The following is a 19,912-nucleotide window of genomic DNA, read 5'->3' as shown; positions in this document are numbered from 1 at the left end:
GACTGTGGGGTACATGAATATGTGTTTGTTTTGGATATCTAAACTCTGTGTCAAAAGTTATGTTTTATGGTTGAATGCAGTCCTACTGCCAATTCTGAGACAGCTTTGGTCTAACTCCTCAGGGAAAGCTCAGATTTGAAAATTGTGTGTTTTTGGTGTTTTCATACCTTGCATAACATGAATATGTGTTTCTTTTCAAAATCTGAGCTTGTGTCCAAAGTTAAGTTTTCCGGCTGAATTGAGCCCCACTGCCAATTCTGAGATACACTTTGGTCTAACTCCTCAAGGAAACCTCGTACTTGAACATTGAATGTGTTTTTGCCTTTTTTCAGACCGTGGGGAACATGAATATGTGTTTCTTCTGCAAATCTGAGCTCTGTGTCAAAAGTTCCGTTTTCTGGCTGAATTGAGCCCCACTGCCAATTCTGAGAGACACTTTGGTCTAAATCCTCAGGGATAGCTCAGATTTGAAAACATTGACTGTTTTTTGGGCTTTTCAGACTGTGGGGTACGTGAATATGTGTTTTGGATATCCAAGCTCTGTGTCAAAAGTTTTATGGTTGAATGCAGTCCTACTGCCAATTCTGAGACAGCTTTCGTCTAACTCCTCAGGGAAAGCTCAGATTTGAAAATTGTGTGTTTTTGGTGTTTTCATACCTTGCATAACATGAATATGTGTTTGTTTTGGATATCTAAGCTCTGTGTCAAAAGTTATGTTTTATGGCTGAATTGAGCCCCACTGCCAATTCTGAGATACACTTTGGTCTAACTCCTCAAGGAAACCTCGTACTTGAAAATTGAATGTGTTTTTGCCTTTTTTCAGACCGTGGGGAACATGAATATGTGTTTCTTCTGCAAATCTGAGCTCTGTGTCAAAAGTTCTGTTTTCTGGCTGCATTGAGCCCTACTGCCAATTCTGAGAGACACTTTGGTCTAATTCCTCAAGGAAACCTCGTACTTGAAAATTGAATGTGTTTTTGCCTTTTTTCAGACCGTGTGGAACATGAATATGTGTTTCTTCTGCAAATCTGAGCTCTGTGTCGAAAGTTAAGTTTTCTGGTTTAATTTAGCCCTACTGCCAATTCTGAGATTCACTTTGGTCTAACTCCTCAGGGAAACCTCGTACTTGAAATTTGAATGTGTTTTTGCCCTTTTTCCGACCATGCGGAACATGAATATGTGTTTCTTCTGCAAATCTGAGCTCTGTGTCAAAAGTTCCGTTTTCTGGCTGCATTGAGCCCTACTGCCAATTCTGAGAGACACTTTGGTCTAATTCCTCAAGGAAACCTCGTACTTGAAAATTGAATGTGTTTTTGCCTTTTTTTAGACCGTGTGGAACATGAATATGTGTTTCTTCTGCAAATCTGAGCTCTGTGTCGAAAGTTAAGTTTTCTGGTTTAATTTAGCCCTACTGCCAATTCTGAGATACACTTTGGTCTAACTCCTCAATGAAACCTCGTACTTGAACATTGAATGTGTTTTTGCCTTTTTTCAGACCGTGGGGAACATGAATATGTGTTTCTTCTGCAAATCTGAGCTCTGTGTCAAAAGTTCCTTTTTCTGGCTGAATTGAGCCCTACTGCCAATTCTGAGAGACACTTTGGTCTAACTCCTCAGGGATAGCTCAGATTTGAAAACATTGACTGTTTTTTGGGCTTTTCAGACTGTGGGGTACATGAATATGTGTTTGTTTTGCATATCTAAGCTCTGCGTCAAAAGTTATGTTTTCTGGTTGAATGGAGTCCTACTGCCAATTCTGAGACAGCTTTGGTCTAACTCCTCAGGGAAAGCTCCGATTTGAAAATTGTGTGTTTTTGGTGTTTTCATACCTTGCATAACATGAATATGTGTTTCTTCTGCAAATCTGAGCTCTGTGTCAAAATTTCCGTTTTCTGGCTGAATTGAGCCCTACTGACAATTATGAGAGACACTTTGGTCTAACTCCTCAGGGATAGCTCAGATTTTGAAAAATTGACTGTTTTTTGGGCTTTTCAGACTGTGGGGTACATGAATATGTGTTTGTTTTGGATATCTAAACTCTGTGTCAAAAGTTATGTTTTATGGTTGAATGCAGTCCTACTGCCAATTCTGAGACAGCTTTGGTCTAACTCCTCAGGGAAAGCTCAGATTTGAAAATTGTGTGTTTTTGGTGTTTTCATACCTTGCATAACATGAATATGTGTTTCTTTTCAAAATCTGAGCTTGTGTCCAAAGTTAAGTTTTCCGGCTGAATTGAGCCCCACTGCCAATTCTGAGATACACTTTGGTCTAACTCCTCAATGAAACCTCATACTTGAACATTGAATGTGTTTTTCCCTTTTTTCATACCTTGCATAACAGGAATATGTGTTTCTTCTGCAAATCTGAGCTCTGTGTCAAAAGTTCCGTTTTCTGGCTGAATTGTGCCCTACTGCCAATTCTTAGAGACACTTTGGTCTAACTCCTCAGGGATAGCTCAGATTTTGAAAAATTGACTGTTTTTTGGGCTTTTCAGACTGTGGGGTACATGAATATGTGTTTGTTTTGGATATCTAAACTATGTGTCAAAAGTTATGTTTTATGGTTGAATGCAGTCCAATTCTGCCAATTCTGAGACAGCTTTGGTCTAACTCCTCAGGGAAAGCTCAGATTTGAAAATTGTGTGTTTTTGGTGTTTTCATACCTTGCATAACATGAATATGTGTTTCTTTTCAAAATCTGAGCTTGTGTCCAAAGTTAAGTTTTCCGGCTGAATTGAGCCCCACTGCCAATTCTGAGATACACTTTGGTCTAACTCCTCAATGAAACCTCGTATTTGAACATTGAATGTGTTTTTGCCTTTTTTCAGACCGTGGGGGACATGAATATGTGTTTCTTCTGCAAATCTGAGCTCTGTGTCAAATTTTCCGTTTTCTGGCTGAATTGAGCCCTACTGCCAATTCTGAGAGAAACTTTGTTCTAACTCCTCAGGGAAACCTCGTACTTGAAAATTGAATGTGTTTTTGCCTTTTTTCAGACCGTGTGGAACATGAATATGTGTTTCTTCTGCAAATCTGAGCTCTGTGTCGAAAGTTAAGTTTTCTGGTTTAATTGAGCCCTACTGCCAATTCTGAGATACACTTTGGTCTAACTCCTCAATGAAACCTCGTACTTGAACATTGAATGTGTTTTTGCCTTTTTTCAGACCGTGGGGAACATGAATATGTGTTTCTTCTGCAAATCTGAGCTCTGTGTCAAAAGTTAAGTTTTCTGGTTTAATTGAGCCCTACTGCCAATTCTGAAGCCCTTTGGTCTAACTCCTCAGGGAAACCTCATACTTGAAATTTGAATGTGTTTTTGCCTTTTTTCAGACCGTGGGGAACATGAATATGTGTTTCTTCTGCAAATCTGAGCTCTGTGTCGAAAGTTAAGTTTTCTGGTTTAATTTAGCCCTACTGCCAATTCTGAGATTCACTTTGGTCTAACTCCTCAGGGAAACCTCGTACTTGAAATTTGAATGTGTTTTTGCCCTTTTTCCGACCATGCGGAACATGAATATGTGTTTCTTCTGCAAATCTGAGCTCTGTGTCGAAAGTTAAGTTTTCTGGTTTAATTTAGCCCTACTGCCAATTCTGAGATACACTTTGGTCTAACTCCTCAATGAAACCTCGTACTTGAACATTGAATGTGTTTTTGCCTTTTTTCAGACCGTGGGGAACATGAATATGTGTTTCTTCTGCAAATATGAGCTCTGTGTCGAAAGTTAAGTTTTCTGGTTTAATTGAGCCCTACTGCCAATTCTGAGATACAATTTGGTCTAACTCCTCAAGGAAACCTAGTACTTGAAAATTGAATCTGTTTTTGCCTTTTTTCAGACCGTGGGGAACATGAATATGGGTTTCTTCTGCAAATCTGAGCTCTGTGTCAAAAGTTAAGTTTTCTGGTTTAATTGAGCGCTACTGCCAATTCTGAGATACACTTTGGTCTAACTCCTCAATGAAACCTCGTACTTGAACATTGAATGTGTTTTTGCCTTTTTTCAGACCGTGGGGAACATGAATATGTGTTTCTTCTGCAAATCTGAGCTCTGTGTCAAAAGTTAAGTTTTCTGGTTTAATTGAGCCCTACTGCCAATTCTGAAGCCCTTTGGTCTAACTCCTCAGGGAAACCTCGTACTTGAAATTTGAATGTGTTTTTGCCCTTTTTCAGACCATGGGGAACATGAATATGTGTTTCTTCTGCAAATATGAGCTCTGTGTCGAAAGTTAAGTTTTCTGGTTTAATTGAGCCCTACTGCCAATTCTGAGATACACTTTGGTCTAACTCCTCAGGGAAAGCTCAGATTTGAAAATTGTGTGTTTTGGGTGTTTTCATACCTTGCATAACCTGAATATGTGTTTCTTCTGCAAATCTGAGCTCTGTGTCAAAATTTCCGTTTTCTGGCTGAATTGAGCCCTACTGACAATTATGAGAGACACTTTGGTCTAACTCCTCAGGGATAGCTCAGATTTTGAAAAATTGACTGTTTTTTGGGCTTTTCAGACTGTGGGGTACATGAATATGTGTTTGTTTTGGATATCTAAACTCTGTGTCAAAAGTTATGTTTTATGGTTGAATGCAGTCCTACTGCCAATTCTGAGACAGCTTTGGTCTAACTCCTCAGGGAAAGCTCAGATTTGAAAATTGTGTGTTTTTGGTGTTTTCATACCTTGCATAACATGAATATGTGTTTCTTTTCAAAATCTGAGCTTGTGTCCAAAGTTAAGTTTTCCGGCTGAATTGAGCCCCACTGCCAATTCTGAGATACACTTTGGTCTAACTCCTCAAGGAAACCTCGTACTTGAACATTGAATGTGTTTTTGCCTTTTTTCAGACCGTGGGGAACATGAATATGTGTTTCTTCTGCAAATCTGAGCTCTGTGTCAAAAGTTCCGTTTTCTGGCTGAATTGAGCCCCACTGCCAATTCTGAGAGACACTTTGGTCTAAATCCTCAGGGATAGCTCAGATTTGAAAACATTGACTGTTTTTTGGGCTTTTCAGACTGTGGGGTACGTGAATATGTGTTTTGGATATCCAAGCTCTGTGTCAAAAGTTTTATGGTTGAATGCAGTCCTACTGCCAATTCTGAGACAGCTTTCGTCTAACTCCTCAGGGAAAGCTCAGATTTGAAAATTGTGTGTTTTTGGTGTTTTCATACCTTGCATAACATGAATATGTGTTTGTTTTGGATATCTAAGCTCTGTGTCAAAAGTTATGTTTTATGGCTGAATTGAGCCCCACTGCCAATTCTGAGATACACTTTGGTCTAACTCCTCAAGGAAACCTCGTACTTGAAAATTGAATGTGTTTTTGCCTTTTTTCAGACCGTGGGGGAACATGAATATGTGTTTCTTCTGCAAATCTGAGCTCTGTGTCAAAAGTTCTGTTTTCTGGCTGCATTGAGCCCTACTGCCAATTCTGAGAGACACTTTGGTCTAATTCCTCAAGGAAACCTCGTACTTGAAAATTGAATGTGTTTTTGCCTTTTTTCAGACCGTGTGGAACATGAATATGTGTTTCTTCTGCAAATCTGAGCTCTGTGTCGAAAGTTAAGTTTTCTGGTTTAATTTAGCCCTACTGCCAATTCTGAGATTCACTTTGGTCTAACTCCTCAGGGAAACCTCGTACTTGAAATTTGAATGTGTTTTTGCCCTTTTTCCGACCATGCGGAACATGAATATGTGTTTCTTCTGCAAATCTGAGCTCTGTGTCAAAAGTTCCGTTTTCTGGCTGCATTGAGCCCTACTGCCAATTCTGAGAGACACTTTGGTCTAATTCCTCAAGGAAACCTCGTACTTGAAAATTGAATGTGTTTTTGCCTTTTTTTAGACCGTGTGGAACATGAATATGTGTTTCTTCTGCAAATCTGAGCTCTGTGTCGAAAGTTAAGTTTTCTGGTTTAATTTAGCCCTACTGCCAATTCTGAGATACACTTTGGTCTAACTCCTCAATGAAACCTCGTACTTGAACATTGAATGTGTTTTTGCCTTTTTTCAGACCGTGGGGAACATGAATATGTGTTTCTTCTGCAAATCTGAGCTCTGTGTCAAAAGTTCCTTTTTCTGGCTGAATTGAGCCCTACTGCCAATTCTGAGAGACACTTTGGTCTAACTCCTCAGGGATAGCTCAGATTTGAAAACATTGACTGTTTTTTGGGCTTTTCAGACTGTGGGGTACATGAATATGTGTTTGTTTTGCATATCTAAGCTCTGCGTCAAAAGTTATGTTTTCTGGTTGAATGGAGTCCTACTGCCAATTCTGAGACAGCTTTGGTCTAACTCCTCAGGGAAAGCTCCGATTTGAAAATTGTGTGTTTTTGGTGTTTTCATACCTTGCATAACATGAATATGTGTTTCTTCTGCAAATCTGAGCTCTGTGTCAAAATTTCCGTTTTCTGGCTGAATTGAGCCCTACTGACAATTATGAGAGACACTTTGGTCTAACTCCTCAGGGATAGCTCAGATTTTGAAAAATTGACTGTTTTTTGGGCTTTTCAGACTGTGGGGTACATGAATATGTGTTTGTTTTGGATATCTAAACTCTGTGTCAAAAGTTATGTTTTATGGTTGAATGCAGTCCTACTGCCAATTCTGAGACAGCTTTGGTCTAACTCCTCAGGGAAAGCTCAGATTTGAAAATTGTGTGTTTTTGGTGTTTTCATACCTTGCATAACATGAATATGTGTTTCTTTTCAAAATCTGAGCTTGTGTCCAAAGTTAAGTTTTCCGGCTGAATTGAGCCCCACTGCCAATTCTGAGATACACTTTGGTCTAACTCCTCAATGAAACCTCATACTTGAACATTGAATGTGTTTTTCCCTTTTTTCATACCTTGCATAACAGGAATATGTGTTTCTTCTGCAAATCTGAGCTCTGTGTCAAAAGTTCCGTTTTCTGGCTGAATTGTGCCCTACTGCCAATTCTTAGAGACACTTTGGTCTAACTCCTCAGGGATAGCTCAGATTTTGAAAAATTGACTGTTTTTTGGGCTTTTCAGACTGTGGGGTACATGAATATGTGTTTGTTTTGGATATCTAAACTATGTGTCAAAAGTTATGTTTTATGGTTGAATGCAGTCCAATTCTGCCAATTCTGAGACAGCTTTGGTCTAACTCCTCAGGGAAAGCTCAGATTTGAAAATTGTGTGTTTTTGGTGTTTTCATACCTTGCATAACATGAATATGTGTTTCTTTTCAAAATCTGAGCTTGTGTCCAAAGTTAAGTTTTCCGGCTGAATTGAGCCCCACTGCCAATTCTGAGATACACTTTGGTCTAACTCCTCAATGAAACCTCGTATTTGAACATTGAATGTGTTTTTGCCTTTTTTCAGACCGTGGGGGACATGAATATGTGTTTCTTCTGCAAATCTGAGCTCTGTGTCAAATTTTCCGTTTTCTGGCTGAATTGAGCCCTACTGCCAATTCTGAGAGAAACTTTGTTCTAACTCCTCAGGGAAACCTCGTACTTGAAAATTGAATGTGTTTTTGCCTTTTTTCAGACCGTGTGGAACATGAATATGTGTTTCTTCTGCAAATCTGAGCTCTGTGTCGAAAGTTAAGTTTTCTGGTTTAATTGAGCCCTACTGCCAATTCTGAGATACACTTTGGTCTAACTCCTCAATGAAACCTCGTACTTGAACATTGAATGTGTTTTTGCCTTTTTTCAGACCGTGGGGAACATGAATATGTGTTTCTTCTGCAAATCTGAGCTCTGTGTCAAAAGTTAAGTTTTCTGGTTTAATTGAGCCCTACTGCCAATTCTGAAGCCCTTTGGTCTAACTCCTCAGGGAAACCTCATACTTGAAATTTGAATGTGTTTTTGCCTTTTTTCAGACCGTGGGGAACATGAATATGTGTTTCTTCTGCAAATCTGAGCTCTGTGTCGAAAGTTAAGTTTTCTGGTTTAATTTAGCCCTACTGCCAATTCTGAGATTCACTTTGGTCTAACTCCTCAGGGAAACCTCGTACTTGAAATTTGAATGTGTTTTTGCCCTTTTTCTGACCATGCGGAACATGAATATGTGTTTCTTCTGCAAATCTGAGCTCTGTGTCGAAAGTTAAGTTTTCTGGTTTAATTTAGCCCTACTGCCAATTCTGAGATACACTTTGGTCTAACTCCTCAATGAAACCTCGTACTTGAACATTGAATGTGTTTTTGCCTTTTTTCAGACCGTGGGGAACATGAATATGTGTTTCTTCTGCAAATATGAGCTCTGTGTCGAAAGTTAAGTTTTCTGGTTTAATTGAGCCCTACTGCCAATTCTGAGATACAATTTGGTCTAACTCCTCAAGGAAACCTAGTACTTGAAAATTGAATCTGTTTTTGCCTTTTTTCAGACCGTGGGGAACATGAATATGGGTTTCTTCTGCAAATCTGAGCTCTGTGTCGAAAGTTAAGTTTTCTGGTTTAATTGAGCGCTACTGCCAATTCTGAGATACACTTTGGTCTAACTCCTCAATGAAACCTCGTACTTGAACATTGAATGTGTTTTTGCCTTTTTTCAGACCGTGGGGAACATGAATATGTGTTTCTTCTGCAAATCTGAGCTCTGTGTCAAAAGTTAAGTTTTCTGGTTTAATTGAGCCCTACTGCCAATTCTGAAGCCCTTTGGTCTAACTCCTCAGGGAAACCTCATACTTGAAATTTGAATGTGTTTTTGCCTTTTTTCAGACCGTGGGGAACATGAATATGTGTTTCTTCTGCAAATCTGAGCTCTGTGTCGAAAGTTAAGTTTTCTGGTTTAATTTAGCCCTACTGCCAATTCTGAGATTCACTTTGGTCTAACTCCTCAGGGAAACCTCGTACTTGAAATTTGAATGTGTTTTTGCCCTTTTTCCGACCATGCGGAACATGAATATGTGTTTCTTCTGCAAATCTGAGCTCTGTGTCGAAAGTTAAGTTTTCTGGTTTAATTTAGCCCTACTGCCAATTCTGAGATACACTTTGGTCTAACTCCTCAATGAAACCTCGTACTTGAACATTGAATGTGTTTTTGCCTTTTTTCAGACCGTGGGGAACATGAATATGTGTTTCTTCTGCAAATATGAGCTCTGTGTCGAAAGTTAAGTTTTCTGGTTTAATTGAGCCCTACTGCCAATTCTGAGATACAATTTGGTCTAACTCCTCAAGGAAACCTAGTACTTGAAAATTGAATCTGTTTTTGCCTTTTTTCAGACCGTGGGGAACATGAATATGGGTTTCTTCTGCAAATCTGAGCTCTGTGTCAAAAGTTAAGTTTTCTGGTTTAATTGAGCGCTACTGCCAATTCTGAGATACACTTTGGTCTAACTCCTCAATGAAACCTCGTACTTGAACATTGAATGTGTTTTTGCCTTTTTTCAGACCGTGGGGAACATGAATATGTGTTTCTTCTGCAAATCTGAGCTCTGTGTCAAAAGTTAAGTTTTCTGGTTTAATTGAGCCCTACTGCCAATTCTGAAGCCCTTTGGTCTAACTCCTCAGGGAAACCTCGTACTTGAAATTTGAATGTGTTTTTGCCCTTTTTCAGACCATGGGGAACATGAATATGTGTTTCTTCTGCAAATATGAGCTCTGTGTCGAAAGTTAAGTTTTCTGGTTTAATTGAGCCCTACTGCCAATTCTGAGATACACTTTGGTCTAACTCCTCAGGGAAAGCTCAGATTTGAAAATTGTGTGTTTTGGGTGTTTTCATACCTTGCATAACCTGAATATGTGTTTCTTCTGCAAATCTGAGCTCTGTGTCAAAATTTCCGTTTTCTGGCTGAATTGAGCCCTACTGACAATTATGAGAGACACTTTGGTCTAACTCCTCAGGGATAGCTCAGATTTTGAAAAATTGACTGTTTTTTGGGCTTTTCAGACTGTGGGGTACATGAATATGTGTTTGTTTTGGATATCTAAACTCTGTGTCAAAAGTTATGTTTTATGGTTGAATGCAGTCCTACTGCCAATTCTGAGACAGCTTTGGTCTAACTCCTCAGGGAAAGCTCAGATTTGAAAATTGTGTGTTTTTGGTGTTTTCATACCTTGCATAACATGAATATGTGTTTCTTTTCAAAATCTGAGCTTGTGTCCAAAGTTAAGTTTTCCGGCTGAATTGAGCCCCACTGCCAATTCTGAGATACACTTTGGTCTAACTCCTCAAGGAAACCTCGTACTTGAACATTGAATGTGTTTTTGCCTTTTTTCAGACCGTGGGGAACATGAATATGTGTTTCTTCTGCAAATCTGAGCTCTGTGTCAAAAGTTCCGTTTTCTGGCTGAATTGAGCCCCACTGCCAATTCTGAGAGACACTTTGGTCTAAATCCTCAGGGATAGCTCAGATTTGAAAACATTGACTGTTTTTTGGGCTTTTCAGACTGTGGGGTACGTGAATATGTGTTTTGGATATCCAAGCTCTGTGTCAAAAGTTTTATGGTTGAATGCAGTCCTACTGCCAATTCTGAGACAGCTTTCGTCTAACTCCTCAGGGAAAGCTCAGATTTGAAAATTGTGTGTTTTTGGTGTTTTCATACCTTGCATAACATGAATATGTGTTTGTTTTGGATATCTAAGCTCTGTGTCAAAAGTTATGTTTTATGGCTGAATTGAGCCCCACTGCCAATTCTGAGATACACTTTGGTCTAACTCCTCAAGGAAACCTCGTACTTGAAAATTGAATGTGTTTTTGCCTTTTTTCAGACCGTGGGGAACATGAATATGTGTTTCTTCTGCAAATCTGAGCTCTGTGTCAAAAGTTCTGTTTTCTGGCTGCATTGAGCCCTACTGCCAATTCTGAGAGACACTTTGGTCTAATTCCTCAAGGAAACCTCGTACTTGAAAATTGAATGTGTTTTTGCCTTTTTTCAGACCGTGTGGAACATGAATATGTGTTTCTTCTGCAAATCTGAGCTCTGTGTCGAAAGTTAAGTTTTCTGGTTTAATTTAGCCCTACTGCCAATTCTGAGATTCACTTTGGTCTAACTCCTCAGGGAAACCTCGTACTTGAAATTTGAATGTGTTTTTGCCCTTTTTCCGACCATGCGGAACATGAATATGTGTTTCTTCTGCAAATCTGAGCTCTGTGTCAAAAGTTCCGTTTTCTGGCTGCATTGAGCCCTACTGCCAATTCTGAGAGACACTTTGGTCTAATTCCTCAAGGAAACCTCGTACTTGAAAATTGAATGTGTTTTTGCCTTTTTTTAGACCGTGTGGAACATGAATATGTGTTTCTTCTGCAAATCTGAGCTCTGTGTCGAAAGTTAAGTTTTCTGGTTTAATTTAGCCCTACTGCCAATTCTGAGATACACTTTGGTCTAACTCCTCAATGAAACCTCGTACTTGAACATTGAATGTGTTTTTGCCTTTTTTCAGACCGTGGGGAACATGAATATGTGTTTCTTCTGCAAATCTGAGCTCTGTGTCAAAAGTTCCTTTTTCTGGCTGAATTGAGCCCTACTGCCAATTCTGAGAGACACTTTGGTCTAACTCCTCAGGGATAGCTCAGATTTGAAAACATTGACTGTTTTTTGGGCTTTTCAGACTGTGGGGTACATGAATATGTGTTTGTTTTGCATATCTAAGCTCTGCGTCAAAAGTTATGTTTTCTGGTTGAATGGAGTCCTACTGCCAATTCTGAGACAGCTTTGGTCTAACTCCTCAGGGAAAGCTCCGATTTGAAAATTGTGTGTTTTTGGTGTTTTCATACCTTGCATAACATGAATATGTGTTTCTTCTGCAAATCTGAGCTCTGTGTCAAAATTTCCGTTTTCTGGCTGAATTGAGCCCTACTGACAATTATGAGAGACACTTTGGTCTAACTCCTCAGGGATAGCTCAGATTTTGAAAAATTGACTGTTTTTTGGGCTTTTCAGACTGTGGGGTACATGAATATGTGTTTGTTTTGGATATCTAAACTCTGTGTCAAAAGTTATGTTTTATGGTTGAATGCAGTCCTACTGCCAATTCTGAGACAGCTTTGGTCTAACTCCTCAGGGAAAGCTCAGATTTGAAAATTGTGTGTTTTTGGTGTTTTCATACCTTGCATAACATGAATATGTGTTTCTTTTCAAAATCTGAGCTTGTGTCCAAAGTTAAGTTTTCCGGCTGAATTGAGCCCCACTGCCAATTCTGAGATACACTTTGGTCTAACTCCTCAATGAAACCTCATACTTGAACATTGAATGTGTTTTTCCCTTTTTTCATACCTTGCATAACAGGAATATGTGTTTCTTCTGCAAATCTGAGCTCTGTGTCAAAAGTTCCGTTTTCTGGCTGAATTGTGCCCTACTGCCAATTCTTAGAGACACTTTGGTCTAACTCCTCAGGGATAGCTCAGATTTTGAAAAATTGACTGTTTTTTGGGCTTTTCAGACTGTGGGGTACATGAATATGTGTTTGTTTTGGATATCTAAACTATGTGTCAAAAGTTATGTTTTATGGTTGAATGCAGTCCAATTCTGCCAATTCTGAGACAGCTTTGGTCTAACTCCTCAGGGAAAGCTCAGATTTGAAAATTGTGTGTTTTTGGTGTTTTCATACCTTGCATAACATGAATATGTGTTTCTTTTCAAAATCTGAGCTTGTGTCCAAAGTTAAGTTTTCCGGCTGAATTGAGCCCCACTGCCAATTCTGAGATACACTTTGGTCTAACTCCTCAATGAAACCTCGTATTTGAACATTGAATGTGTTTTTGCCTTTTTTCAGACCGTGGGGGACATGAATATGTGTTTCTTCTGCAAATCTGAGCTCTGTGTCAAATTTTCCGTTTTCTGGCTGAATTGAGCCCTACTGCCAATTCTGAGAGAAACTTTGTTCTAACTCCTCAGGGAAACCTCGTACTTGAAAATTGAATGTGTTTTTGCCTTTTTTCAGACCGTGTGGAACATGAATATGTGTTTCTTCTGCAAATCTGAGCTCTGTGTCGAAAGTTAAGTTTTCTGGTTTAATTGAGCCCTACTGCCAATTCTGAGATACACTTTGGTCTAACTCCTCAATGAAACCTCGTACTTGAACATTGAATGTGTTTTTGCCTTTTTTCAGACCGTGGGGAACATGAATATGTGTTTCTTCTGCAAATCTGAGCTCTGTGTCAAAAGTTAAGTTTTCTGGTTTAATTGAGCCCTACTGCCAATTCTGAAGCCCTTTGGTCTAACTCCTCAGGGAAACCTCATACTTGAAATTTGAATGTGTTTTTGCCTTTTTTCAGACCGTGGGGAACATGAATATGTGTTTCTTCTGCAAATCTGAGCTCTGTGTCGAAAGTTAAGTTTTCTGGTTTAATTTAGCCCTACTGCCAATTCTGAGATTCACTTTGGTCTAACTCCTCAGGGAAACCTCGTACTTGAAATTTGAATGTGTTTTTGCCCTTTTTCCGACCATGCGGAACATGAATATGTGTTTCTTCTGCAAATCTGAGCTCTGTGTCGAAAGTTAAGTTTTCTGGTTTAATTTAGCCCTACTGCCAATTCTGAGATACACTTTGGTCTAACTCCTCAATGAAACCTCGTACTTGAACATTGAATGTGTTTTTGCCTTTTTTCAGACCGTGGGGAACATGAATATGTGTTTCTTCTGCAAATCTGAGCTCTGTGTCAAAATTTCCGTTTTCTGGCTGAATTGAGCCCTACTGACAATTATGAGAGGCACTTTGGTCTAACTCCTCAGGGATAGCTCAGATTTTGAAAAATTGACTGTTTTTTGGGCTTTTCAGACTGTGGGGTACATGAATATGTGTTTGTTTTGGATATCTAAACTCTGTGTCAAAAGTTATGTTTTATGGTTGAATGCAGTCCTACTGCCAATTCTGAGACAGCTTTCGTCTAACTCCTCAGGGAAAGCTCAGATTTGAAAATTGTGTGTTTTTGGTGTATTCATACCTTGCATAACATGAATATGTGTTTCTTTTGAAAATCTGAACTTGTGTCCAAAGTTAAGTTTTATGGCTGAATTGAGCCCCACTGCCAATTCTGAGATACACTTTGGTCTAACTCCTCAAGGAAACCTCGTACTTGAAAATTGAATGTGTTTTTGCCTTTTTTCAGACCGTGGGGAACATGAATATGTGTTTCTTCTGCAAATCTGAGCTCTGTGTCAAAAGTTCCGTTTTCTGGCTGCATTGAGCCCTACTGCCAATTCTGAGAGACACTTTGGTCTAATTCCTCAAGGAAACCTCGTACTTGAAAATTGAATGTGTTTTTGCCTTTTTTTAGACCGTGTGGAACATGAATATGTGTTTCTTCTGCAAATCTGAGCTCTGTGTCGAAAGTTAAGTTTTCTGGTTTAATTTAGCCCTACTGCCAATTCTGAGATACACTTTGGTCTAACTCCTCAATGAAACCTCGTACTTGAACATTGAATGTGTTTTTGCCTTTTTTCAGACCGTGGGGAACATGAATATGTGTTTGTTTTGCATATCTAAGCTCTGCGTCAAAAGTTATGTTTTCTGGTTGAATGGAGTCCTACTGCCAATTCTGAGACAGCTTTGGTCTAACTCCTCAGGGAAAGCTCCGATTTGAAAATTGTGTGTTTTTGGTGTTTTCATACCTTGCATAACATGAATATGTGTTTCTTCTGCAAATCTGAGCTCTGTGTCAAAATTTCCGTTTTCTGGCTGAATTGAGCCCTACTGACAATTATGAGAGACACTTTGGTCTAACTCCTCAGGGATAGCTCAGATTTTGAAAAATTGACTGTTTTTTGGGCTTTTCAGACTGTGGGGTACATGAATATGTGTTTGTTTTGGATATCTAAACTCTGTGTCAAAAGTTATGTTTTATGGTTGAATGCAGTCCTACTGCCAATTCTGAGACAGCTTTGGTCTAACTCCTCAGGGAAAGCTCAGATTTGAAAATTGTGTGTTTTTGGTGTTTTCATACCTTGCATAACATGAATATGTGTTTCTTTTCAAAATCTGAGCTTGTGTCCAAAGTTAAGTTTTCCGGCTGAATTGAGCCCCACTGCCAATTCTGAGATACACTTTGGTCTAACTCCTCAATGAAACCTCATACTTGAACATTGAATGTGTTTTTCCCTTTTTTCATACCTTGCATAACAGGAATATGTGTTTCTTCTGCAAATCTGAGCTCTGTGTCAAAAGTTCCGTTTTCTGGCTGAATTGTGCCCTACTGCCAATTCTTAGAGACACTTTGGTCTAACTCCTCAGGGATAGCTCAGATTTTGAAAAATTGACTGTTTTTTGGGCTTTTCAGACTGTGGGGTACATGAATATGTGTTTGTTTTGGATATCTAAACTATGTGTCAAAAGTTATGTTTTATGGTTGAATGCAGTCCTACTGCCAATTCTGAGACAGCTTTGGTCTAACTCCTCAGGGAAAGCTCAGATTTGAAAATTGTGTGTTTTTGGTGTTTTCATACCTTGCATAACATGAATATGTGTTTCTTTTCAAAATCTGAGCTTGTGTCCAAAGTTAAGTTTTCCGGCTGAATTGAGCCCCACTGCCAATTCTGAGATACACTTTGGTCTAACTCCTCAATGAAACCTCGTATTTGAACATTGAATGTGTTTTTTGCCTTTTTTCAGACCGTGGGGGACATGAATATGTGTTTCTTCTGCAAATCTGAGCTCTGTGTCAAATTTTCCGTTTTCTGGCTGAATTGAGCCCTACTGCCAATTCTGAGAGAAACTTTGTTCTAACTCCTCAGGGAAACCTCGTACTTGAAAATTGAATGTGTTTTTGCCTTTTTTCAGACCGTGTGGAACATGAATATGTGTTTCTTCTGCAAATCTGAGCTCTGTGTCGAAAGTTAAGTTTTCTGGTTTAATTGAGCCCTACTGCCAATTCTGAGATACACTTTGGTCTAACTCCTCAATGAAACCTCGTACTTGAACATTGAATGTGTTTTTGCCTTTTTTCAGACCGTGGGGAACATGAATATGTGTTTCTTCTGCAAATCTGAGCTCTGTGTCAAAAGTTAAGTTTTCTGGTTTAATTGAGCCCTACTGCCAATTCTGAAGCCCTTTGGTCTAACTCCTCAGGGAAACCTCATACTTGAAATTTGAATGTGTTTTTGCCTTTTTTCAGACCGTGGGGAACATGAATATGTGTTTCTTCTGCAAATCTGAGCTCTGTGTCGAAAGTTAAGTTTTCTGGTTTAATTGAGCCCTACTGCCAATTCTGAGATACACTTTGGTCTAACTCCTCAAGGAAACCTCATACTTGAAGATTGAATGTGTTTTTACCCTTTTTCAGACCGTAGGGAACATGAATATGGGTTTCTTCTGCAAATCTGAGCTCTGTGTCAAAAGTTCCGTTTTCTGGCTGCATTGAGCCCTACTGCCAATTCTGAGAGACACTTTGGTCTATCTCGTCAGGGAAAGCTCAGATTTGAAAAAATTGACTCTTTTTTGGGCTTTTCAGACTGTGGGGTACATGAATATGTGTTTGTTTTGGATATCTAAACTCTGTTTCAAAAGTTATGTTTTTTGGTTGAATGCAGTCCTACTGCCAATTCTGAGATAGCTTTGGCCAAGCTCCTCAGGAAAAGCTCAGATTTGAAAATTGTGTGTTTTTGGTGTTTTCATACCTTGCATAACATGAATATGTGTTTCTTTTCAAAATCTGAGCTTGTGTCCAAAGTTAAGTTTTCCGGCTGAATTGAGCCCCACTGCCAATTCTGAGATACACTTTGGTCTAACTCCTCAATGAAACCTCATACTTGAACATTGAATGTGTTTTTCCCTTTTTTCATACCTTGCATAACAGGAATATGTGTTTCTTCTGCAAATCTGAGCTCTGTGTCAAAAGTTCCGTTTTCTGGCTGAATTGTGCCCTACTGCCAATTCTTAGAGACACTTTGGTCTAACTCCTCAGGGATAGCTCAGATTTTGAAAAATTGACTGTTTTTTTGGGCTTTTCAGACTGTGGGGTACATGAATATGTGTTTGTTTTGGATATCTAAACTATGTGTCAAAAGTTATGTTTTATGGTTGAATGCAGTCCTACTGCCAATTCTGAGACAGCTTTGGTCTAACTCCTCAGGGAAAGCTCAGATTTGAAAATTGTGTGTTTTTGGTGTTTTCATACCTTGCATAACATGAATATGTGTTTCTTTTCAAAATCTGAGCTTGTGTCCAAAGTTAAGTTTTCCGGCTGAATTGAGCCCCACTGCCAATTCTGAGATACACTTTGGTCTAACTCCTCAATGAAACCTCGTATTTGAACATTGAATGTGTTTTTGCCTTTTTTCAGACCGTGTGGAACATGAATATGTGTTTCTTCTGCAAATCTGAGCTCTGTGTCGAAAGTTAAGTTTTCTGGTTTAATTGAGCCCTACTGCCAATTCTGAGATACACTTTGGTCTAACTCCTCAATGAAACCTCGTACTTGAACATTGAATGTGTTTTTGCCTTTTTTCAGACCGTGGGGAACATGAATATGTGTTTCTTCTGCAAATCTGAGCTCTGTGTCAAAAGTTAAGTTTTCTGGTTTAATTGAGCCCTACTGCCAATTCTGAAGCCCTTTGGTCTAACTCCTCAGGGAAACCTCGTACTTGAACATTGAATGTGTTTTTGCCTTTTTTCAGACCGTGGGGAACATGAATATGTGTTTCTTCTGCAAATCTGAGCTCTGTGTCAAAAGTTAAGTTTTCTGGTTTAATTGAGCCCTACTGCCAATTCTGAAGCCCTTTGGTCTAACTCCTCAGGGAAACCTCGTACTTGAAATTTGAATGTGTTTTTGCCCTTTTTCAGACCATGGGGAACATGAATATGTGTTTCTTCTGCAAATATGAGCTCTGTGTCGAAAGTTAAGTTTTCTGGTTTAATTGAGCCCTACTGCCAATTCTGAGATACAATTTGGTCTAACTCCTCAAGGAAACCTCGTACTTGAAAATTGAATCTGTTTTTGCCTTTTTTCAGACCGTGGGGAACATGAATATGGGTTTCTTCTGCAAATCTGAGCTCTGTGTCAAAAGTTAAGTTTTCTGGTTTAATTGAGCCCTACTGCCAATTCTGAAGCCCTTTGGTCTAAATCCTCAGGGAAACCTCGTACTTGAAATTTGAATGTGTTTTTGCCCTTTTTCAGACCATGGGGAACATGAATATGTGTTTCTTCTGCAAATATGAGCTCTGTGTCGAAAGTTAAGTTTTCTGGTTTAATTGAGCCCTACTGCCAATTCTGAGATACAATTTGGTCTAACTCCTCAAGGAAACCTCGTACTTGAAAATTGAATCTGTTTTTGCCTTTTTTCAGACCGTGGGGAACATGAATATGGGTTTCTTCTGCAAATCTGAGCTCTGTGTCAAAAGTTAAGTTTTCTGGTTTAATTGAGCCCTACTGCCAATTCTGAGATACACTTTGGTCTAACTCCTCAATGAAACCTCGTACTTGAACATTGAATGTGGTTTTGCCTTTTTTCAGACCGTGGGGAACATGAATATGTGTTTCTTCTGCAAATCTGAGCTCTGTGTCAAAAGTTAAGTTTTCTGGTTTAATTGAGCCCTACTGCCAATTCTGAGATACACTTTGGTCTAACTCCTCAAGGAAACCTCGTACTTGAAGATTGAATGTGTTTTTTACCCTTTTTCAGACCGTAGGGAACATGAATATGTGTTTCTTCTGCAAATCTGAGCTCTGTGTCGAAAGTTAAGTTTTCTGGTTTAATTGAGCCCTACTGCCAATTCTGAGATACACTTTGGTCTAACTCCTCAAGGAAACCTCGTACTTGAAAATTGAATCTGTTTTTGCCTTTTTTCAGGACCGTGGGGAACATGAATATGGGTTTCTTCTGCAAATCTGAGCTCTGTGTCAAAAGTTCCGTTTTCTGGCTGCATTGAGCCCTACTGCCAATTCTGAGAGACACTTTGGTCTATCTCGTCAGGGAAAGCTCAGATTTGAAAAAATTGACTCTTTTTTGGGCTTTTCAGACTGTGGGGTACATGAATATGTGTTTGTTTTGGATATCTAAACTCTGTTTCAAAAGTTATGTTTTTTGGTTGAATGCAGTCCTACTGCCAATTCTGAGATAGCTTTGGCCAAGCTCCTCAGGAAAAGCTCAGATTTGAAAATTGTGTGTTTTTGGTGTTTTCATACCTTGCATAACATGAATATGTGTTTCTTTTCAAAATCTGAGCTTGTGTCCAAAGTTAAGTTTTCCGGCTGAATTGAGCCCCACTGCCAATTCTGAGATACACTTTGGTCTAACTCCTCAATGAAACCTCATACTTGAACATTGAATGTGTTTTTCCCTTTTTTCATACCTTGCATAACAGGAATATGTGTTTCTTCTGCAAATCTGAGCTCTGTGTCAAAAGTTCCGTTTTCTGGCTGAATTGTGCCCTACTGCCAATTCTTAGAGACACTTTGGTCTAACTCCTCAGGGATAGCTCAGATTTTGAAAAATTGACTGTTTTTTGGGCTTTTCAGACTGTGGGGTACATGAATATGTGTTTGTTTTGGATATCTAAACTATGTGTCAAAAGTTATGTTTTATGGTTGAATGCAGTCCTACTGCCAATTCTGAGACAGCTTTGGTCTAACTCCTCAGGGAAAGCTCAGATTTGAAAATTGTGTGTTTTTGGTGTTTTCATACCTTGCATAACATGAATATGTGTTTCTTTTCAAAATCTGAGCTTGTGTCCAAAGTTAAGTTTTCCGGCTGAATTGAGCCCCACTGCCAATTCTGAGATACACTTTGGTCTAACTCCTCAATGAAACCCTCGTATTTGAACATTGAATGTGTTTTTTGCCTTTTTTCAGACAGTGGGGGACATGAATATGTGTTTCTTCTGCAAATCTGAGCTCTGTGTCAAATTTTCCGTTTTCTGGCTGAATTGAGCCCTACTGCCAATTCTGAGAGAAACTTTGTTCTAACTCCTCAGGGAAACCTCGTACTTGAAAATTGAATGTGTTTTTTGCCTTTTTTCAGACCGTGTGGAACATGAATATGTGTTTCTTCTGCAAATCTGAGCTCTGTGTCGAAAGTTAAGTTTTC

The sequence above is a fragment of the Pituophis catenifer genome, unplaced genomic scaffold (assembly GCF_029215685.1).
Source record: "Pituophis catenifer annectens isolate HBS135680 unplaced genomic scaffold, rPitCat1.0.hap2 SCAF_6, whole genome shotgun sequence".
Taxonomy (NCBI): domain Eukaryota; kingdom Metazoa; phylum Chordata; class Lepidosauria; order Squamata; family Colubridae; genus Pituophis; species Pituophis catenifer.
Note: the sequence above shows the minus strand (reverse complement) of the source record.